Consider the following 24,733-nt stretch of genomic DNA (forward strand, 5'->3'; position numbering starts at 1 on the left):
TGTTAGCACTTGGATTCATACATCCAAGTTTTCTTTGGGGGTGGGCGGGGGGGGAATGAGCCCTGAACTAACATCTGCTGCCAGCCCTCCTCTTTTTGCTGAGGAAGATAGGCCCTGAGCTAACATCTGTGCCCATCTTCCTCTATTTTATATGTGGGACACCCACCACAGCATGGCTTGATGAGCAGTGCAGAGGCCTGCACCCGGGATCCAAACTTGCAAGCCCTCGGTCGCCGAAGCAGAGTATGCAAACTTAATTGCGGCACCACCAGGCTATCCCCTTTATGCCCAATTTTTTGAAGCACTCATAAATAATCTCACTTTTCCTTCATATATATTTTTAGAACTTTATAATAAAGTCAGGTGAAATATATAAGATGTGTTACTCTGAAAACCTCAGTGCTATTTAGTCTTGGCTCCAGGCCATCAAGATTCTATACTTGTTCTTCTACTGGCCTCTCAAACATTCTTTTGAAACTGTTCCTTCAAATTCCCAAGCAGACTCTTACTTTTCCCAGCCACTGGCCTCTTGACACCCTTGCTCTGACTGCTGTGCAGCATAGATTATAAATTCCTTGATGACAGGCGCTGTATCCTTCACTTGTGCATACAACTAGCACATAGCCTTGCAGATTATAAACACACTAAAAATATATGTTAAATAAAAATCAATCTAAATTATAAGTAGGCGATTACAAAACATATACTTGAAATACTAAGGAAGTGTTTTGTTTGTTCTTTTGAATCTTGTGAATCACATATTAGAAATATTTCTAAGGCTTGCAGACCAAGTGTGACTGCCTATTGACCCACAATGCAGCCGAAATAATAGTACTAAAAAAGAAAAATTCTGTCTCAAAAGTCTCAGTGCCCCTTCAATTATCTTGAGTACTTGCTGCCAGAACTTCTTGCTTCCAAGTCATGATCCTTTTGCTGTGTGGGGATGTGGATGGTTGCCTGGGTTGCTGAGAATGGAGGCTCCAATTCCCAAGGAGCCTTGATTGCACCAGGGGAAGAGTTTTGCAGGAGAAATCCTCAAGTTCTGACGTGTATGTTTGTATTCACAAGGGGAAGCCTGTTGGCCCAACTTGGGCTGTACAATATGGTAGCCAATGGCCACATATTACTATTTACATTAAAACTTCAACTAAGTGAGATTGAAAATTGAGTTCCTCAGTCACACCAAGCATATTTCCAGGGCTTATAGCCACAAGAGGCATGACCTGGTAAATCAGATAGCACAGCTATTGAGCATTTTTTCATCTCACAAAGTTCCACTGGGAAGCATTAGTCAAACAATTAGTGGCAGGAGAGCACTTAGGTGTCAGGGGGCAGAGAGTAATTTATAATGCACATTATCTAGAAGGGGCAGTGCAGTAAGGTCAGGATCTCAGAAAAACCTTGGCAATTCTCAGCTGTTGGATGCATTAACATATCTCTCCCACCTGGAACTGGAATTCTAGCTTCTCTTTACTTGATATATATATATAAACTTTGTATACCAAGCAAACACAGATCTCTATTTCCAAAGCTGAAAGATAATTACAATTAAAAAAAAATCATTCCTCATGTATTTTTTTAAATTCTCCCTCCAATACTTGTATGATCAGGTTACAGAATTTCCATTAAAAATGAAAGTATTTTATGTAGATTTACCAGTCAGTCAACAAAAAAAAACATATAAAATAATTACAAGATAAAATCCAGACCTTCAGGTGGTGTTTTTATTTAAAAGGCTGTCCATGGGGCTGGCCTCATGACTGAGTGGTTAACTTTATGCGCTCCGCTTCAGCGGCCCCGGGGTTCACCAGTTCAGATCCTGGGCATGGACCTACACACTGCTCATCAAGCCATGCTGTGGCAGCATTCCACATAGAAGAATTAGACGGACTTGCAACTATGATATACAACTATGTACCGGGGTTTTAGGGAGAAAAATTAAAGAGGAAGATTGGCAACAGATGTTAGCTCAGGGCCAATCTTCCCCACCAAAAAAGAGAGAAAAAAAAAAAACCAGGCTGTCCAATCTGGGCAGTATTGCATAACTTATTATTATCTTGGCTTTCCAAGATGCAAGTATAAATTTTGACTTTTAGCAAATCCCCTCTGCTGCTATTAGCGGGATTGTTGTAAGGAAAAATAACAATTTTAGATACTGAAACCTGAAAAATATAGAGTTCATCTTCATAAAGGAAGATCCAACATTGATTTTACTATTTCAAGGAAATTATTTCCTGAAGTTTGAGTCTTTATTTCTGACACTTTGAAAATCAAGACAATAAAAAAATCTCCTCTCCCCCTTACTTGGCTCATAGTTTTCATCTATATATAGAATCTCTCAAATAAGAGGAAATTGTGTCCTGGGGGTGACCCCAGGGCTTTGGTAAATTACTTTCCTCCTATGCAGGCTCCAAAATATGCATATGGATAGGAATGTGTATGAGATTGCAAAGATATTACTGGCACTCTGCATTTTCTCTATAAAGTTATGTATGCCTGAGGCTAGCGTCCAGCTGTATTTCATCTTAAGGTTAGTAGAATTTCATGAAATATTGAGACTTTCATCATAGGGCTTTTAAATAGTTAATTTTTCAAGATGGTAGAGACTCTTTGACCATTTAAACATTTTTACCTGACACTGGAGCAATTATTTGGCATTTGGTCTGGAACATGAACCCTGTCCTTTGCCCAGACCTCTATTTTAAGTGGCTCCTCCAGTCTGATTGATTAGAGGGCCTCTCTCTGATGCAACCTTGGATAACATCTATTCTTAGAAATCTTGTCTGTCAACTTTTGTGCCCTGATCATCAATTGTCTTTAGAAAATATTAATTCAACAATGTGCAACTTAACTCAACTGAAAACACAGTCATCAGAAACACAGGAAAAACAAATAAACAAATAACTGGGCCAAAAGCTAAGTACCTTGTTTGTTGTTCTTGATGGTGATAGTGGTGCTTACACGTATCCCAAGATATTGCAGAAAGTTGGCACGTGATCTTGACTGTATATCACGTAGTTTGGAAATTCACTTAAGTCTACAATGTCTTACATCAAAGCAAACTAAACAAGATATTTTTTAAATGTTGTGTTTACTGTTAGCAAAATTTGCTTTACTTTGAATTATCTAGACATTTGGGAGAGGAGAACATTTCTTTGTTTGAATACAAAATTTCTCCAGGCTTTTAGTAGTATTAAAAAACACATATTAAGTCAGGGATTATGATGCCTCCAGCTTTGTTCTTTTTTCTCAGGATTGCTTTGGCTATTCGAGTTCTTTTGTTGTTCCATACAAATTTCAGGACTCTTTGTTCTACTTCTGTGAAGAATGTCCTTGGCATTCTAATTGTGATTGCATTGAATCTGTATATTGCTTTAGGTAGTATGGACATTTTAACTATGTTCATTCTTCTGATCCATGAATACAGAATATCTTTCCATTTCTTACGTCTTCTTCAATTTCTTTCAATAATGTCTTATAGTTTTCAATGTACAGGTCTTTCACCTCCTTGGTTAAGTTTATTCCTAGATATTTTATTCTTTTTGTTGGAATTGTAAATGGTATTGTATTTTTTATTTCTCTTTCTGTTAGTTCATTATTAGCGTATAGAAATGCAACTGATTTTTTAAAATTGATTTTGTACTCCTTTGCTGTAGTTGTTGATTATTTCTAATAGTTTTCTGGGGGATTTTTTTAGGGTTTTCTATATATAGAATCATGTCATCTGCAAACTGTGAAAGTTTCCCAAGAGATTTCTGCACCCCTATGTTTATCGCAGCATTATCCACGATAGCCAAGATGTAGAAGCAACCCAAGTGCCCTTCTACAGATGATTAGATAAAGAAGGTGTGGTGCATATATACACAATGGAATACCACTTAGCCATAAAAAAGACAAAATCATCTCATTTGCAACAACATGAATAGATCTTGAGGGTATGATGTTAAGCGAAACAAGCCAGACAGAAAACGACAAATACTGCATGATTTCACTCATATGTGGAAGATAAGAAATACACGGGTAAAGAGAACAGATTAGTGGTTACCAGAGGGAAAGAGATTGGAGGGTGGACGAAAGGGATAAACAGGCACATATGTATGGTGATGGATAAAAGTTAGAGAATAGGGGTGAGCACGATGAAGTGTACTTGTAAATTGACAGATAAAAATGTATACCTGAAACTACTCAATGTTATAAACCATTATGATCTCAATAAAATCACTTGGAAAAAAACCTCTTATTAAGATATTCAATTTCGAAAGGATGCTATAAATTTCTTAGTTCTATCTCAACCCCACAAGATTTTCTACCTTACATAACAGTCAGGCAAATAGATCCCCGACATCTAAATGAATTGGGTTATTGCAGAAGTTTAGTACCCTACCAAGTCACTCCTCCCTCCCTTCCTTTATTTTTTTCCCCACAGATTAATTAACTAGAATTTAGGACCAATCATATTTTATGACATTAAAGAATCAACCTTACAGCTACATTCATTTACTAGTTCTAAATTATTCTTCTAGAACTAAACAGAGATCTAATTCCTTGTCCATATAATTATAATTATTTTTCAAATATATATGTATACCATATATATATTTCTCCTTTTTTTTTTGGCTAAATACTACGTCCCACTCCAGATAATTAATTTAAAAGTCAGTACCAATATAACACTATACCATGTGCCACCAGAGGCAATGAGTTCCCCACGCTTGAATACTAACTTTGAACAAATATTAAATTTAACCAACTTTGAACTTCAAAAGGGTTAACCCTCACATTGGGAATTTTCAGGTTTTGTTTAAACCCCAATTTTCCACTATTATATAATATCAGTAAGTGACTTATACCATACCCCCAGTAACTAGGCAGAAACTTACATAATTACCCAGCATAAAACAGTATTTACTTCACAGGACTATTTTCAGGAATACATGAAATAATCTATATAAAGCACTTAGTACATTGTCTGATATATAGTAAGTGCTCAATAAGTATTAGCTATTAATATAATTTTTATTGATTACTCGTGTTATTTTGTATAAGCTGAACTCTAAGGAATAGTGCTCTATGACTCCTCCTACATGATTTGTGTATCTGAAACACATGTGATCGTGACTTCTGGCTACTGTGTTTATCCTTAGCTGTGGTTGAAGGAAATGTGCACAGAAGCAGTAATCTCACGGTATTGAGAAAGTCATCCAAATTTCAATGTTAGATAGTGAAGTGAATTAGCTAGTTAATGGTGTGATAATACAGACCTGGAAATATCAGTCTCTCCCATCACAGCACACAGATTGATCTGTTTATGGCTGGAAATAATGCACACATTGTTCTCGAAGCCACTCTATCACCACAAAATATCGCTATGGACCAGACAGTTTAATCCTTCAGGACATGTGTGCTTTGGCTTGTAATGCGGGGAAAATAATATAAAATTTAATAAGTAGTAACATTAAATCAAAGGAAGAGACAAAGAAATACTTTCCATGGGGTTATCTGGTTAATATTAAGTACTGGCATGGTCTCTATTCCTTCATAAAGATAGGAAATTTGTTTAATTTGTACATTGGACTCATAAATTTTGAAATACGTAGACCATTAATTTGAAATTTACGAAGATCCTATTTGAGATCATATTTCAACTTTGCATTCATGTGAATAAGGTTGAATCATGTATGCAGTAGCAATTTATTAAGGAAATAGCATCACACATTTTAAAATCAGGAAATGTCTTAGAGTCCTAACTCTTTAGAGATTAACTTACACAAAATAACATAAGAGTAGCTAGTAAAAAGCATAGTAACAGCCAATATTTATTCAATACTTAGCATGTGTGAGGCAATGTGCCAAATGCTTTGCACAAATTATATCCTATGTCATTGAAAATACCCCATAAGGTAAATTTACCTGTCAATTACTTCGACAGTAATTAATTCACTGTAATACGTAAATTTCTGTCTAGTTAGTGGAGGGATCATTCGCTTAACTGATAATTATACTATCATGGAAAATTAGGGTTTAAACAAATTATAAAGGTCATCTAGTTGAAACCCTAATACGAGGCTTGAATCTTTTGTGCACTGTCCCTACTAAGTGCTGTTCAAATTTAGTATTCAGGCATGAGGAACTCATTGCTTCTGATAGGGCCCACCCCATCTCTGAACAGTTTTATTTGATAGAAAACTCTGTTTTAAATTGCCTTTCTTTGGTTTCCTTCACCTGTCTAATTTCTAGAAGCAAGACAGAACAAATTAGAAGAGTTATTAAGAAATGTACATTGTGCCCTGTCGCACTGTCCAAGACTTTTCTTTCCCAGACAAAGCTTCCCTGTTTCCTTTCATTGTTCTGCATATAATCTAGGCCAAGTTTCTTCACTCATCTAGCAGCTCTCCTGTGAGTCGATTCTGGATTACCTCTCTTCATCTTAAAGACTGATGCTTAAGGTAGCCTGGTGGTCAGATCAAGGGCGCAGGCTTTCTATTCACCTGCCTAATTTCTTATGATCTCTCTCTTACCGCAGTATGAGTTTAGCAGCTTACTTAAACTTCTCTCTATTATAAAGTGTGGATTGTAACAGTCTCTCCTCCATAGACTTGTGGTCAAGTTTCCATGACATCTTTTGTGTGATGTCCTTAGCATAGTTCTTGGCACACAGGAAATACTCAACAAATGTTTTGTATTACTACCAATATTATTAGTATGAAAATTGCCATCATAAGTTAATATTTTCAACATTTGATCTTCCAATAGTGTAGTGGTAATTTCATCATAGTTTTTCTAATATGACTAAAATACAAATAGTTTTTGACAACAGTATAATAGTGGAGGTTAAAATTATGAATTGTATACTTTAATATATACATATATGTGTGTATATATAATGTGTGTATGTGTAATACATGCATGAATATATATATATATATATATTATAATTTACATATATAGAAAATCTGCCTCCAAATAGCCAAAGCACTAGTAGTTAAGAAACCATTTTAAAATATGTTCCTCAATATGTCTACCTCAACTGGGAGATTTCTAATGGAGGCACAATTTAAATTATGTAGTCGATACCTGTTTATTGAAAGAATTAATCGTAAGGTAATGGGGTTCTCCAGTCAGAAAGTTTTTTCCTCCTGTATATTCAACCAAATTGACAAATGACCTGGATTCTACTTTCTCGGTCTCTTGAATTGCTTCTCTCCTTTATTTCACCACAGTTGTTGCAAGTTCGCCGTTCATTATCTCTTGCTGGTAATCTAGGAAAACCTGATAATTTGTCTCTCTGCAACTTTCTCCTCAATTTAATTCATCCAGGACACTCCCTGCTACCAGAATAATTTTTCTTAAATGCAAGTTTGATGGCTTATTATTCCACTCGTTAAGAACCTGCCATGATTCACTGCTGCCTAGCCAGTTTCCCTCCATCTGGCCTTCCTCGTATGGTCTAATTTATCTTTGCAGTGTTGCCTCTCCTACTTTTTAAATGTATACCTGAATCACAAGCCAACACATTCTACTCACTACTTTTTAAAAACACAATGTGAACTCTGTATTCTCACTGCATTTTTATTTGCTCACATAGGCTAGCATTTTCCTCCCACCTCATCTTCACTTGTTGCAATCCTTCCAAGTCTGATCTCAAACACCACTTCATCCATAAAGTCTTTCTGACCCTTCAATTCAACACAACCTCTTGAGACAGACGTTAAAGCCCAATGCGCTTCGTTTGAGCATATCTCGGGGCACTTATCTTACACAAACTTGTATCATAGTCAGTTTTATATGCGCCTTATACTCCTATCTCGTTATAAGTCCCTTGAACATTGACACTGGGTCCTATTTTTCATAGTAGCTCTTCACATTATTTAGCTAAGTTCCTTTAAAATCACATGAGCTCAATAAATGTTTGTTGAGCTAGTAGTTTTATAGTCCCTAAAATAGACATGTGTTGACATTTTTAAATTTATTTTTTAAAGAAATAAATTTTACCATTTTTCTCTATTATAAAGACCTACTGAGATACTCTTCAACATTTTTGAAGAATGACTTTGAAGAGTTAACAGAAAATCTCTATAAGTATAAACTGATTTTATAACATAAATGATTCTGGAACATCTGACTTTTTATATCTCTTTAGCATATTGAAATATTCAAAATATCATTTGCCCTATTTTCTTCTGCACAGGCCCACAAAATACAAGGAAAAGAAAATTCACACTTTAAAAAAATCAAAATGATTGGCCTGGTTTGTACTACTTTGCTTGAAATGACAATCAAAATTTTCTTGACTTTTATTCATGCAAAATGATGTTTTCCAGCCACAAAACTATAGACTTAAAAGATAAATACACTAAAGAGGACTAGCTGAGGACCTTGGGACCCACACACAGAAAATTACCACGGTAGAATTAGGTCAGCTGGCTGGAGATCTCGTCTGAAAAGGATGACTACTGCTCATTCAATAATCCTCCCTTACCTGGCCTTCCAACTAAGGATTTGCCTGTATTTACAGGGTTTAGAAGAAAACAGAGAAGTTGTGCTTTTGTTCAGAGCTGTAGGAAAACTCTAGTCCTTCACAAGTATTTAGAAAAGAGCACTTAAACGAGATCTTATTGAGATAAGACTAAGTACCAAAAAGACAGTCAGCTCAACAAGCTTTTGTCTGATTTGAGATACAGTTTCATAGATTTTCTTCATGATGAAAACATGATTTTTGTCACATTACTATTTTTTTCCCTTCTTTTGTGCAAGTGAGGTATAGTCTTTGTTTATCATTGAGTCAGTCTGGATTGACAACTCAACACATGAATTCTATAATCTATAACAAATTGTACTGCTGACACCACTAATGTTATTATGCAGGTAGCCATTAGACAGTGACTCTCAAGTTGGAGGGGAGGGGAGTCTTACTTACCTTCCAACTCTGACACACACATAGGCGATATTTGGCAATATCTGGACACACTTTTAGTTGTTACAACTGGGGCAATGCTAATTGCATCAGGAGGGTAGAAACCAGAGAGGCTGCTAAACATTCTACAATGCACAGAACAGTCTCCCACCACAAAGAACTTTCAAGCCCAAATGTCAATAGTGCCACACAGAATGGTGGTAAAGAGCAAAAAGTTTGGAATCAGACTTTTTAAGTATCTACCTCATCTACACTTCCAGCTCTACCACATTACCCCTGTATGACTTTGGACAATTTATTTAAGTTTCTTAGGCTTCATTTTCAACATCTATAAAATGAGGATAATAATATCCAAATATTTGTCTTGATAATTAGTTTTCTTAATTAATTTAGTATTCAAAGAATTTGGTACAGTTCCTCTAACATAGTAAACGCTCAACCATGCCATTTTAAAGATATTCTGCTTTTAGATTATTTTAATATTTATGGTGGGGTTCCTATAAATGCTTTAGCCTGATAGTGCCTTTCCTGAATAATTGCATAATATAAAAATCAAAGTACTGCCATAATCCTGGTAGTAATAAATTTGGTTGAATGTTGTAGATCATATCTGTGCAAACAAGAACATTTGCCTGTGACAGATTTTGATCATGTCTCTCTTCTGCTCTCAGTATTGAGGTTTGCTCAACTTTGTGACCTATAGGATAATGAAATCAATCATCAAGAACAAGGACAATACAGAGGCCGACCCGGTGGTGCAGCAGTTAAGTTCGCAGGTTCTGCTTTGGCTGCCCACGGTTCGCCGGTTCAGATCCCGGGTGCAGACCTGGCATGGCTTGGCAAGTCATGCTATGGTAGGCATCCCACATATAAAGTGGAGGAAGATGGGCACAGATTTTAGCTCAGGGCCAGTCTTCCTCAGCAAAAAGAGGAGGATTGGCAGCAGATGTTAGCTCAGGGCTAATCTTCCTCAAAAAAAAAAAAAAAGAACAATGACAATACAGCTTCCGTGGTCTTCAATAGAGGTAATTTCAGTGGGCTTTAGATTTTTCCTTCTCAAAATCAGATTTTGCTTCCTAATTTAAAATTCAGAGATTATTGGTTTCTGAATTCTCCCAATAAATGTAAATACGTCTGACTAATTTAAATACATAGGACTTGGTTTTTGATTCGGTCCACTCTGACTCCTGTACAGTTTCTCGATTGCCGCTTGAGAATTCTAAGAATGTTGGATGTGTTCTCGTCTTCTTTTAAATAGATTTGTGAAATATAACTTTTGGTTTTCAAGATGAATTAACAAATGTAAAATTTAAAAGGGCAGAAGTGGTATAAATGCATGTAGCAATATACCTAAGTTTCCCCAAACAATCCCAAGTCAAAATAGTGTTCTTGAAAATTGTGCATTTTTCTGACTCCTTTTCCTTACTCCGGTGGTATAAAATTCCACTTAGCCAACAGGTGTTCTTGGTACCAAAGCATCACAACTGTTGACAAAGTCCTTCCTTATCTCCCAGAGCAGAACCAATAAGACACTTCTAAATTGCCTCCCTTCAAACTTTATCTTGACCCCATTGAGCTGTCTACGTTGTGTTTACCTAACCCCTTCTGGAGGTGAATTCTTGCACCTTGGCTAACTCAGGCAACTACTCCCCCATCATGGGCTCTTTCTGATTTTGCTGTCAACATAGGAGGTGATAGTTCCTCATCCAAAGTTTTAACACATTCCTCAGCGAAGATATCATTAGTAACACTCCCCTTTTCTGGTTATCAATAGATATTTAATCTGGAAACAAGTGTAAATGAAATCCCCTATTATTTGAAATTATATGAGAAATGTTTAATGTTTTAAAATCATGCTTAGAAAGAAAAGCTTTCAATGCTGTATACAGATATTCATAACGCATATAGAACATTCGTTCTGTATTGGGGGTGGGAGGTTAATAAGTAAGATGAAATTCTGGGTCCTGCTTTTGAGAGCCAAAGAACTGAATTAAAGTGATAGAAAGTGTAAACCAATCTAAACTGAACACCGAGGTCATATTGTTGGCCCCTTGTGGTAGGAAGAAGGTATTTCAAAACAGGGAGCTGCTGTAGCAAACATTATGATAATGTAGAAAACTATACAAGAACTCAAAATATAAAATCGTAATTTCATAGATGCACTAGAGCTTAAAAACTCAGAGGTTTCCAATGAAGTCGGCTTTGTCAGTGCTTAAGGACCAAAGATTGATCATAGAAGAACTCAAAGGGGAAGTTGACCTTAGTGGAGCTATTTACATATATGGAGAGTGAAGCATTCGAGGTGACAAAGTTTGGAGCTGCAGGGCTCCTGCCCGTAGTTGAGTTAATGTTCTGGCACTTCTACTTGCCATCTGCTTGGGTTAGTGGAACAAGCAGAACCCCAGATTAAAATCAGAGCCTCACAGGATCTTGGTACAAATGGAGAAAGAAGTAACAAAGTAGTGTCTGAAGTTCAAGAGTGTGACTGGCGGTAGAACAGAAACTAACAGGAGCCAGTAGTTGAAGGGTAAAGAAGTAGATTATTGGAAAAGCAATGGTCAGGAAGTTCTTTGGTTATACTCTATACCATGCCTGATATAATCAAAATGTTTGGAAGGAGACTTCTGGATCCCATGAGTTGAAATTGTTGCTTTTACTGCCATTAAAAAATATCTCTTCCAACTTACATGTCAAGGAAAAAGAAGAGAGTAGCTTAGACTATTTTGGAGCCTCTTCTTAGATGAGGAAAATATTCATTAAGTCTCAGTTTTATATCCCGTATACGGCAATTTTATGGAGGGGGCTGAACCACCAGAACTACATGTAGGTGAGATGTGGGAAGAAGAAAAAAATACAATCAAAGAAAATTATCGAAGGGTAACTTGGAGAGGGGTGGTGGTTATATTTGCTGTATTTTTCTAGCATCTTCTGAGTCAGTTCTGGTTTTCTTAGGTTCAGTTGACCCGTCTGTATGTGAGTCTGATCCTGGCAAATCAATTCACATGAACAAAACTCACAGATTCTCTGATTGAGTGGAGATTATGGCCAATAACCTATTTTCATACCTCTGAGGCTGAGCACTCCTCATGCATTCAATAGGAGGCCTACTATGTTCCAGGCACTGTTTTAGGCACTTGGGATGCACAGATATATGAGTAAACAAAGATGAAAAAAAAAAACAAAGCAACCCGGACTTTACAAAGCTTGCATGCTAGTGAGGGATGGTTGCAACGAATTAAAAACATAAAAAAGTAAATCATATAGTAACTTAGAAGGTACGTACTGTGGAAAAATAGAAACGACCAAGGGGATTGGGTGCAGGGGCAGAGCGAGGATTGCAATTTTAAATGGAGTGGTCTGGGTAGGACTTATAGAGGTGACTTTTGAGCAAAACTCACATATTATTGACTGCCAAACGTATTTTAGCTGCTGGGGACACATAATAAACAAAAGAGTGAGTCTCCAATGTTTATATTCTGGTGGGAGGAGACAGGCGATAATAATAATACAGAATCATGTAATGTATCAGGTGATGGGGACGTCAAGAGGGTAGAGAGTGATCAGAATGGAGTGCTCTTTCTGATAATGTGGACTGTGAGGCTTTTTTATAGGGGGGTGTTTAAGCAATAGGTCTTAATTCATATAATTCCTCAGCATGGGACTCACAGAAAGTAGACCTCCAGCAAATCATATGTTCTAACACTTCATTAGGGAAAGAAATCCCAGAGAAGGGTGTTGAAGGAGAAGGAGACCGAGGCAGGGAAGGAGGGCAAGTGAATAACAAGGTTTGTTTCTGATCTGGCTACCATTTGCCATCAGACACACCAGAGTGCTCAGTCTCCCAGGACCATCTTCTAAGAGGCTTGTGTACTGTGCCATCCCCGCATTCTCCGTTGGGAGACAAGGGGAAAGTATTTACCTGTTAGTCCAGTGTACCACTTGTAATGTTATACCCTATTGTCTGTTAACCTCCCAGCACTTCTGGGCTGCTCATGTGTAGCTTCTAAGTGGATCCTCTGATATCTCACAGCTTACCAGCACCAGCCATCTTTGGGGTTGATGGTGAGAGGGGACACATGGAGCAGAGGCAGGAGGCAACCCACCGTGGACTGTGACCCTCTGAAGTTGGGAGAAAAACTTGGAGGGTCAGTGGCCTCGATGGTGACTGGGGGACTATGCGGCAAAGATCTCTGTAGACAGGTGAAGCTGAGAGGATCTGATTACTGTACAAGACGGAAGTACTATTCTTATTCCACAAGCACAAATCATTTTTTTTTTGGAGGAAGATTAGCCCTGAGCTAACATCAGCTGCCAATCCTCCTCTTTTTGCTAAGGAAGACTGGCCCTGAGCTAACATCCATGCCCATCTTCCTCTACTTTATATGTGGGACGCCTCCCACAGCATGGCTTGCCAAGCAAGGATCCAAACCGATGAACCCTGGGCCGCCAGAGCAGAATGTGTGAACTTAACTACTGCACCATGGGGCCGGCCCCAGTACAAATAATTTTCAATTAAACATGGAAATATTCTCCTAAATCACTTAATAGTTCTTTATATAAATTATGATTTCCAATATTGCTCTCTTTATCACAATATATTAACTAAATCTTAAATTTCAAATTAAAGATCTTTAATAGTCATGGAAAAAACTATTGGGAAAGCAATAAGGAGTGGAAGAGAAAAAGAAAGTTTGTAGATGAGTGTCTACCTAGAAGGAAACATACTTTTATTTTGTTTCATATATTCTTTGAAAGAAAAGAAAATTTTCATGTAAATATATTTGTTTATACATCATTTTGGCTTTGTCAGATGAAGAAAACAACTTAAAATTTTGAGCTATGAGACTGGCACATCGTTACATTACCATTGAAAATGTCTATTCCAATATGCATGTTAAAATAAAAGGACATAATATACAAGAGGTTTGAATATCTTTATTATGTATTGTGAACAATTTGAACACCATCTGCTTTGAGTGTTTCGGTTCTGAGCACCAGTTATCAGAAGCAAGATATACAGGACAGACTTTAATTCAACACGTCAGCATGAAATTTCACAGCCCTGCCAGAGAGGAGGAAAGAACAATTGGTAATATGCTTTGTTATCTTCTTCTCAGTCCCTGTTCTTTCTGTGAGATATTGTCCATTTGACTGAAGTCATTCCAAAGCACTAAGTCAAATGTCTCTAATTTCACTCATTTTTTGAGGATGATTTTATTAGAATTTAAGATATGTATGTGTGCGTGTATATATTATGTACAATATACACGTTACACTAAAGAGATCTTAATTCACAATTCGATATAAAACTCAGGTTTTTCTTCCAGTATTAGGCTAGTCTGTAGAGTCAGAAATTCTCTTTTCTTGAGATTTGAAAACCATGTTTAAAAAATGCTTTTTCATAGTGGAGAAGTGGGCCAGACAAAATAATTGCAAATGACAATTTTTCTGGATGAAATGTCAATGAAAGCACAAGTTAAACTTGTCTCTCTGACTCAGTCTTGAACTGATTTCTCCTCTCTTTTGCACTCAGCACTTTCTGCACAGCAAAGGGAAAATGAACATCTCTTCCAAAGCACCAAAAAAGGGGTGGTTACAATATTTGGCCTCCATTTTTCTTGTTAAATGTGATTATGATTTCTTTCCTACTTAAGAACATCTAAATTCTGTCTCTGAAAGAGGACAGAATGGTGTATTATTCTGTGCAACCTCATTTTCCATCAATGAACATTGGTTAGGCTGTCTGTTTCATCTAGAGGAACCAGAGATAAAATGCCATGTAAAGACTTTGGTTTCTCATTCCACAGAATGATGCTTTATCAGGGTAGACATGTAGCTGAGAAGGGCAATTTTTAAAATAGATTTTTAGGGGCCGGCTCCGTGGCTGAGTGGTTAAGTTCGTGCGCTCTGCTGCGGCGGCCCAGGGTTTGGATCCTGGGCACGGACATGGCACCACCCATCAGGCCATGTTGAGGCGGCGTCCCACATCCCACAACTAGAAGGACCTGCAACTAAGATATACAACTACGTACACGGGGAGTTTGGGGAGATAAAAGCCGAAAAAGAAAAAAGGTTAAGATTGGCAACAGTTGTTAGCTCAGGTGCCAATCTTTAAAAAATAAATAAATAAACAAATAAAAAAATAGATTTTTAAAGGAGAAATTTTTCTGGAGGTCTATATTTACTTTTTTCTTAAAAAACTACTAGCTAAGGTCAAAGATACTAGTCTTTTATCTAGCCATGTCAATGAAATCAACAATGCCTGTATAATAAAATTAAAAAATAGATTACAACTTTGGAGGAACAAAAGCTAGCTTACTTCTTCTTGTCCCTGTATTGATAACTGTGTTATATCCACTCAGTAAGTTACTAGTAGTATAAATAAAAACTACATTAAAGCCATAAAAATATTTGAAGACTTATTCAGTTCTAACCACTGAATTCTTTATTTTAATGTTAATCATAAGCAGTTTCTTAAATTTTTCAGGCTTTATTTGTAGCAATTATCCAGATCTTCTCAAGAAAATACTGACATCAGTTACACTTGACATATTCCCACAACAATCATGATATCTGGTAGATTCTGTTTCATAAATATTTCATAGTGTTGTCCTTCTTCCTTCTTATGACCCTCCCTTCATATAACCGATGACCGTTATTTTTATACTTACTCTTATGGCCTCCTAACAGACATCTATCCTCCACAGCATTGTTAAAGTTGATTTGTCTAGAAACTGACTTGTTGATTTCAGTGGGTGATTACTGCATACAGTAGAGGCCAGAATGCCTATAAGGCTTTTCATTCATCTTAACCTCCCCTGTGTCCTCATAGTGTCAGGCAATTCAATGTTTCCTGTACACCCCATGATCTTTATCCTCTTTACCTTAGCTCTTGTCCTCTTTGCTGTTGGGAATACTCTTCCTCTGACTTTTCTGCCTCCCAGCCTTCTTGCCCTGCATTGTATGTATCACAGACTTCTGTGGACAATTTCTTGTCTCCCTAAAGAATGGCCATGTCTCTCTTTGTGCTTCTGTAGGATTTGCTCTGCTTCTCTGTGGTGTGCGGGTTATGTAAACTACTTAAGGCTGTCAGCAACTCATTCATTCACTCAACTCACAATTAACAAGAGCCCACCTTGTGCCAGGCACGCTACTTCACGCTGAGCAGCAGCAGTGAATACAAAAAAAACGCGGTCTCTCCATTTTTAAAGACTGAGAGATCTCCAAACTCAGCGTGCGTATTAACCATTTGGGGCACTTTACAAAAATTCAGTTTTCTGAGATACACCACCAGATATTCTGATCCACAGAGTGGGGTATGGTCCAGGAATGTGTCTTTTTTGTTAACTACCCTAGGAAATGCTGGTACATGCATCTCATTTACATAATATGAGACACTGCAATAGATGTTATGCTTTACAAGGCATGATAAATGTCTTTCATCATTTTATTTTATTTTATTTTATTTTATTTCTACTCTTACATTCCCAGCAACTAGGCTGATACTTTGTATGTGCTTCATAATATTTTCGACTGAGTGAAGCTCTTGTGGAATTTACAGTCTAGTGGAAGGATGTAGAAGATGACACAGGCAATCATAATACATATGCCATGATTCAGAAACGAGTGTTCTGTCTTACAAGAGGACATTTAACAATGATTGTTTAATGAAGGAAGTCTTCTCAGGAGAAGAGATATTGAAAGTGCCACCCAAAGCATAAATCAGACTTACCAGGCAAAGTGGTTGATGGGGGGAGGAGTGCACCAGGCAAAAGGAACCACCTGCTCGATACTGGGTAGCTAGGGAGAGCGTGCCCACTGGCAGGAAACAGGAAAGATGTCTAACATGCAATACAGTCATTGTAAATGTGTGCTGAGTGAACAGATAAACTTTGAATATCATTTGACCACGTGCTAAGTATTTAACACAATGGCTTGCATATAGAAGATGTCACATGGCACTAAATTAGTATTTATTCAATGAATAAACATAGTTTCCTTTTAGTCACTAAAGCCAATCCAAGACTGTAGGTGATTATCTTTTAACAAATAATTAATACATTTTAAGTAGGATTGTGATTCCTATTTTGCAAATAAAGAAAATTAAGTTCAAATAACAGGCACAGATTTCCTCAGTTCCTCTCGGTTTGCAGCAGTCCAAAATCCATATATCCTCATGCCTCTTGGAGTGCCGTCAGAACCACCATCATTTCCACAAGGCAATATCTAAAATTAAGAAAAATAGATTTGATACTTCAATTCCTATCAACTTATTCGTGTTATTTTTATAAAGAAGGCAATTTTTCTCATTATTAGTTCTTCATAGACTTCCCTTTTAATTGTTACATGCTTTAAAACAGACGAGGAGCCTCGGGCACATGGGGCACCCAGTTGTTTCTCATCCCAGGACCCCTGCCAGCCCCTGGAGAACTCCCAACTGGGTCAAAAAATAATTCACCCATTATCACTGTGTTTGGAATTAGGACTGATTGTCATCTTCGTGACAGAAGGCAGCTCTTCTAAGCCAGTGTAACTGTGCCCTCTTCAGTCTTTTTAGTTTTTGAATTTGAAGAAGTACTTTTGAAGATTCCGACTTTAAAAGTTGTCAAAATTTTGCTACCAGAGTCTTTAGCACTGTGTTTTTTAGTGAGTGTTAATTTTGGAGGTGTGGGGTGTTTTCCTTTTCTTTTTTTCTTCTTTTCCTTTCTTCCTTTCTTTCTTTTTCTGTTATTTGCTGTAAACGCTGCACATCCAGCTTACCTATCAGAAGGACATTGGCTATTTTTATGCTTTCTTGGTTATCATCGTTCTCAGAGTGCCAGGCTGTCACCCCACCTTTTGCTCTCCTGCGAATTAACTACTTCTGGTTTCCAGTTAAGCAAATTGTTTTGTGTTTTAGCTGTTGTCTTTCTAGCCATTATAGTCATTTGGAATAAAAATTCAATTTAAAAAAACTCATTAAAGTATACTAATAGGAAAATATAGAACTTTTAATCCTTTTTATGAATTAAATAATTGAAGGTATATGATCTAGTTGAGATGACAAGATGTCTGTTCCTTTTCCATACTGTGGGGAACTTTCTACTAACTGCCTCAGGCAAATGTAGCTATTTTGAAATATGTAATTCTACACACTCAGTTACCAAATTATAAATTCAAAGTCCATTTCCTAGAGCCTCTGGACGTTCTACCAGGCAGAAAGGAAACTTGACTGTGACTTTCTTTCATAAGTCAGTTTCTGTATTGCTGCCCACACTGCGAAGCACTTACTTCCTCTAGTGGCTGATCCTGTTGCCTACAAAAGAGAGCTTATTTTTCTCCTGGGTCATTAGATATAAGCTAAGGAAAAAAAGCAATATATCATGCTCTGTTTTTAACTGGAAAGATTCTTATCTTATTAAAGGAGTCTTTTGAAACCAATTGAAAAGTCTATAAAACTATTGTGAAAGAGAAGTTGTTAATATTATTAAAACTAATATAGAATACTAGAGCCTACCGTACGTGCGTAAAATCCATGAGGCAAAGGCCTCGTGAGGTCTACTCAGTCCTTGATATGAGGTAGGCATATATAATTTACTTCCTGATTTAGAAGCTTGTAGAGAGTTGAGTTTCAAGTATTTATTAAAATTGTGTCTACTAAAAGGGTACATATCTTACTAGATTCAATGTCAATAACTAACGCAACATGCTACTAAAAAGGCACAAATGACTAATAGCTCCAAATAATTCAATTAAAAATTCAGAAAAGTACATGTGCGTGTATTAGAATGAATCAATTATTCAGGTGGCATTTCAAAAATGGCAAAAGCGGGGCTGGCCCCGTGGCTGAGTGGTTGGGTTCGCGTGCTCCGCTGCTGCAGGCGGCCCGGTGTTTCGTCGGTTCGAATCCTGGGCGCGGACGCGGCACTGCTCGTCGAACCGCGCTGGGGTGGCGTCCCGCATGCCGCAACTGGAGGGACCCACAACTAAGGATACACAACTATGTACCGGGGGACTTTGGGGAGAAAAAAGGAAAAAATAAAATCTTTAAAAAAAAATGGCAAAAGCATGGATTGTTCAATAAATGCCGTGGTGAGAATTAGCTGTACACTTGGGAGAAGATGGCATGGAAGTGATATACCTATTTCATAACTTTTACAAAAAATAATTCCAAATAGATTAAAGGCCTAAACATAAAAACTCAAATCATATGCAAACTACCAGGCCTTGCTTAATATGATACCAAAGACCAAACTGTGAAAGGATTATAGTTCAACAGATTTAAATGTTTAAAAACTTCTGCTTTTCAAAGCATACCAAATCAAGTAAAAAGGCAACAGTCAAGAATGAGAAAAATTTTGCAATATATACAAATGAATTGTTAATATCTTTAATATATATAAATGCCTTTTATAGACTATCAAATAAAATGTAAATGCTCCAATAAAAAGAGTAAAGCAAATGAACCAGTAAATTACAGAGGAAAGAAGAGAAATAATCAATATATTTTTATAAATCATCAATATTTCTAATTATCCATGGATTTCACACTATGGGTTATTTTTCAACAATGAGATCACCAAGGATGAAAATGGGGATTTTTCCATTGTTGTTATGAGTGAGGAAAACCATATATTCAAGGGTAATGTTAATGAGAGAATAAATTATTTCCATTTTCCAGGAGTACCATGAAGAAATATTATTAAAATTTTAATGATCAATATCCCTTTCTCTGGAAATTCCAATCTGAGTAATTCTCCAAATGAAAAATTGGCCTCAAATGCAAAGATGTACTTATTTGGCTTTCTTTGAAACATCGCTTAAAACATTGACAAATTGGAGGAAAAAACACAACTAAATGTTAAATAATAAAGTGTTAATGTAATTTGTTATTTCTAAACAATGGAAAGAATATTGTTGAAGTGCTTAACAATTGTTTTGTCTACCTAGCCCTGGTTTTTCTTCGCAAAATATGGTGGAAGTTTAATAATTAAGGTTAGTTTAATAATTGAGTTTATTTAGTTTAGAAAGAGGATGCTAGACACAAAATGAAGAAAGAAAGAATCCTGATTTTGTTCCATTTAAGAGTTGAAGCTGCACCCCTGCCAGTGAGTTCTATGAGATAACCCTACAATATTTTAAAACGTGTCCTTTTTATTTAAAATATTGCAAACAGATTTCTGTTCTTATTTTTTTTTTCTTAAGATTGGCCTTGAGCTAACATCTGTTGCCAGTCTGCCACTCTTCCTCTTTTTTTTTCTTTCTTCTCCCCAAAGCTCCCCAGTACCTAGGTGTATATTCTAGTTATAGATCCTTCTAGTTCTGCTATGTGGGATGCCACCTCAGCATGGCTTGATGAGCCATGCTAGGTTCGCATCTGGGATCCAAAGCAGCGAAACCTTAGGCCATTGAAACTGAGAGTGCGAGTGTAACCACTCAGCCACTGGGGCCAGTCCCCAGATTTCTGTTCTATTCAACCAAAATAGTACTAAATTGCACAATACTACAGTCAGTAAAATAATTTTTTAGGTATTGACAAATAATAATGTCCAGACCATATATGTTTTTTTGAGGAAGATTAGCCCTGAGCTAACATCTGCTGCCAATCCTCCTCTTTTTGCTGAGGAAGACTAGCCCTGAGCTAACATCTGTGCCCATCTTTGTCTGTTTTATATGTGGGCTGCCTACCATAGCATGGTGTGTCAAGCAGTGCCATGTCCACACCCAGGATCCGAGACCAGGGAATCCTGGGCCACTGAAGCGGAACATATGAACTTAACCGCTGCGCCACTGAGCCAGCCCCCCCAGGCCATATTTTAAGACAATATAATTGTAAGATAACTATATAGTTCTATTTGTAACTTTCATAGACTATAGAATGTAATAGATATATATAGTACAAGATCCTTTATATTAGAGCATATGGATATGTGGATATGTGTACATGTGTTTACATATATATTCATAAATATTTAGGTACATAGATAGCTTCCATCTTTCCTTGGCCTCACTAGCATGTATCCAAAAATTTTATCACTTCCTTTTCATGACCAAAAGATCATTGTACAAGTCTCTAACTCAAGTCCCCAGCTCTTTCTGTGTATTTTGTCTTGCTTTTAGCTCAAGTGTGCTCCTAAGTTCTTTGAAACTGACTAATTCATTGTGAGATCCTATGACTGTCTTTGATGCAGTTGCCCTTGTGAGATAATCATGTTGAGAGATTGACCTGTCTCTTTGGCCATTGCCAGTAGTGCCTCCACTGAAGGCTGGAAGAGGGCATTCCTTCTCTAACTCCCCACAGCACAACCGAGGACAGAACATTGCTAAAACGCAGAATAAAGTGCATGTAAGCAAGAGTGACTGCAACTTACATTAGAAAAGGTTACTACTTTAGGGGCTGTGAACAAACCAGAACACTGACTCCTTCTCTAACCTCAAGATGTCCTTCACATGCTTGGTAGTTTCACTCTCTGTCAGTAGGAATCACGAGTGCTGCCCAAGTGCTTTTCCAGTCCCAGAAAAAGACAAAATCCTTCTGTGCCTCTTTCAGAACCAGGTTGACTAACATAGGGCTATCTCTTCCCTGCGTGTGATATCTTATCCTTCAAACAAAGACTAATTCTTCCCTAATTCAACAATAAAGAAAATGGACCAAAATATGAATATCATAATATAATGAACACTTGTCCACTAAACATTAAACTGCACCAAATCCAGTCCTATCTCTTTTCATAGTTTTATTTATATAGAGGGGGCGGGGGGTTAGGGGGAGAAAATACGGTATGCCAAGCATACTTATTGACTGCTATCGTCTCTTGACTATTGATTTCCTTGACTAAGGTTTCAACTGAAATAAGTTTAAGACAAGATTTGGAAAAAAGAACACACTATTTGTAAGTTTTGTAGAGCAATGGTTCTGTTGATGGTAAATCAATTTATTGTACAAATAGCATACTTAACATCACACAGCCTATACTATGTGCATTTTAATTATTTCAAGACACTCAACTATTTCCCAAGCATAACAATATATTTCTTATATTTACATAAAGAAATGAGCAATTCATAAGGAAAGTTAAAGTTTAGTCCACGATGAACTTGATTACACATGCGGCAAGATGATCTTTCACAAATAACAGATTATTTTTCTGAGATTTTCTACAACCTTTTGATCCTATACTATTTCAAGGAGCTAAACCATAACATTCTTTGATTCAAGAGGATTTGCATTGCATGTCTAGTAGTATAAGCCTAGAAAGCGTTTTATTCTTCAAACTTAAGCTTAATTTGGAATGAGTGGCCGGCCTAATGTGGATCATAAAAATCAGAGGGAGCTGTGTCTTCTTTTCCGGGTAAAGCTCTGGGGAAGAAATGACGTGCTGCTGAAGAGGATTTGTGCTGCACATCTAGGCTGAGAGAGCTTGAGACATTGTGACTTTCTAGAACCAAATATCGAGGTACCGTATTAAATGGAACTAAAAATGGCTGAGATGATGATAATAATAATATACTTTCTCCAAGGTATTTTTCCCCCTGAAGCTATGTGGGTTATATAAACGGGTTTGTGTGTGTGCGTGTGTGTGTGCATGTGTGTGTGTGAAAGACAGAGTAGTTGCAGTTTAATATTTTCCTATTAATTTCTCTTAGAGAATCAACCTAAGAATAAATTTGGGATTACTCTTTGATACTTCAATTTAATTTTTAAATTATGTACTTTTAGTTTCTTTAAATATCAGAGTAAAAACACCAAAAGTGAAGTAAAAATAAAACATAACAAATATAGTCATAGCACATACCACAGTTGAATAACCATGTTCTTTAAGAATGCCTGGCTAGCATTGAACACCTGACAAATAGTTGTTCAATAAATCAATTTCCATTTTAAAAAAGGAAAAGGGAAAAACCAGGAATGATCATGATCATATACATGGTGGGATTGTGGTTGGGAAGTGAAAAGAAACTTTTGAATTTTACTTGATCATATTTTCTACTTTTTACAGTTTTTATCTATAGAATGAATTGATTTGTAATTATTCATTTTTATGCATCTTTTATGTTATATGAATTGGACTCAAAACAATCATTTACCAATAAGACATTAGTTGCTTTTGGAAAGGGTACAATTTTTGAGGATAATTGTATAGAGAGAAAGCATAGGGATGTATATAGAATTGGTACAACTGTAATATGATGGTTCATTTTTCATTTACCGTGCACCGTGCTCCATGCTGAGGTTCCAATATGAACAAGATACAGGCAATGGTATCAGGCACTTGCAATCTAGATTGGTAGATGTTTAATGATTACAATAAATCACAATAAGTTCTTCAACTGGGATCACGCACACTATGCTATTGGTGCCCAAAAGAGAGAGTGATTTGTTTTTAGAGCCTCAAGAAAGAAAAATCATTTATTTGGAAGAGGATAAAAAACTTGGTGTGGGTGTTCCTTACTATTTACTCAAAGGAGTTGAAAACTTCTGCTCCCCCACACAAAAAACCTGCACACAGGGGTTTATAGCAGCTTTATTCATAACTGTCAAAAATTGGAAGCAATCAAGGTGTCCTTCAGCAGGTGAATGGATAAACTGTGGTACATCCAGACAATAGAACATTTTTATTCAGCGCTAAAAAAATATGAGCTCTCAAGCCATGGAAAGACATGGGGGAAAGTTAAATGCACATTACCGAGTGAAAGAAACCAATCTGAGAAGGCTACATGCTATATAGTTCCAACTACATGACATTCTGAAGGAGGCAAAACTATGGAGACAGCCAGTAAAAATATTAGCGCTTGCCAAGGATTGGTGATGATGGGGATGGAGGATGAACAGGCAGTGCATAGAGGGCTCGTAGGCAGTGAAACTACTCTGTAGGATGCTATAATGGTGGATACATGTTGTTATACCTTGTTCAGACCCATGAAATGCAAAACAAGAGTGAACCTTAACGTAAACAATGGACTTTGAGTGATTATGATATGTCACTGTAACTTCATCAATTTTAACAAATGTACCATTGTGGTAGGGGATGTTGATAATGGAGAAGGCATGTGTGGGGGCATGGGAAATATGGGCAATCTCTGTACCTTCCTCTCAATTTTGCTTGAACCTAAAATGCGCTAAAAAATACTGTTTAAAAAAACTGTGGTGTTTAAGGCAATATGAGAGTTTGCTTTCTATGGAGTCAGAATTCTGGGGGCCTAGGAAGAAAGGATGTGGAGAAAAGAGAGTAGTTGGGGACTGGGTCAGGCACAAGGAAGTGTTAAAAGGAGTAGGGAGATGAAAATACTGTGAGGATAGGTAAATGGAGGGCACTGACAAAGAAAATCAGGATGACGTACTAGTTTCAGTAGTCTTTAGAAGTAGATCAGGCACTCTTTTCTGATATCATTCAAATCCAACATAGAAAGAAGTTCTAGAATGGTTATGATACGAAGTTTGGCACATCTCTGCCTCTTGGTCTACAGAAAGTGACATGTGTGGTTTGTCCCTGTTGGTGGCATAAGGGAAATATGTCTGATGTCCATGATCCTTATATGGGGAGGGAAAGGTGGGAGAGAAGGGGATAGAGGCACCCTAAGCGAAGCTGAGTGTCATTTGGTTGACACTTTTTTTGTCCACTCAGAAGCTTCTGCCTGGGTACTGATGGTTGGAATGAATGATCGCTGCCCTCTCGGTAGTGCATTCTCAAAGGATTGGCTACTACCGATAGCATTGGCTGGTTGAGTAGAATTGGTTGAGTAGAATAACCCAAATAACCCACTATAATCAATGCTATCATAGGATACCATATTTATTAGAATATAAGATAAACCTAATTACCATTAGAAAAACCATTT

Source organism: Equus przewalskii, chromosome 27 (assembly GCF_037783145.1).
Source record: "Equus przewalskii isolate Varuska chromosome 27, EquPr2, whole genome shotgun sequence".
In the NCBI taxonomy this organism is placed as follows: domain Eukaryota; kingdom Metazoa; phylum Chordata; class Mammalia; order Perissodactyla; family Equidae; genus Equus; species Equus przewalskii.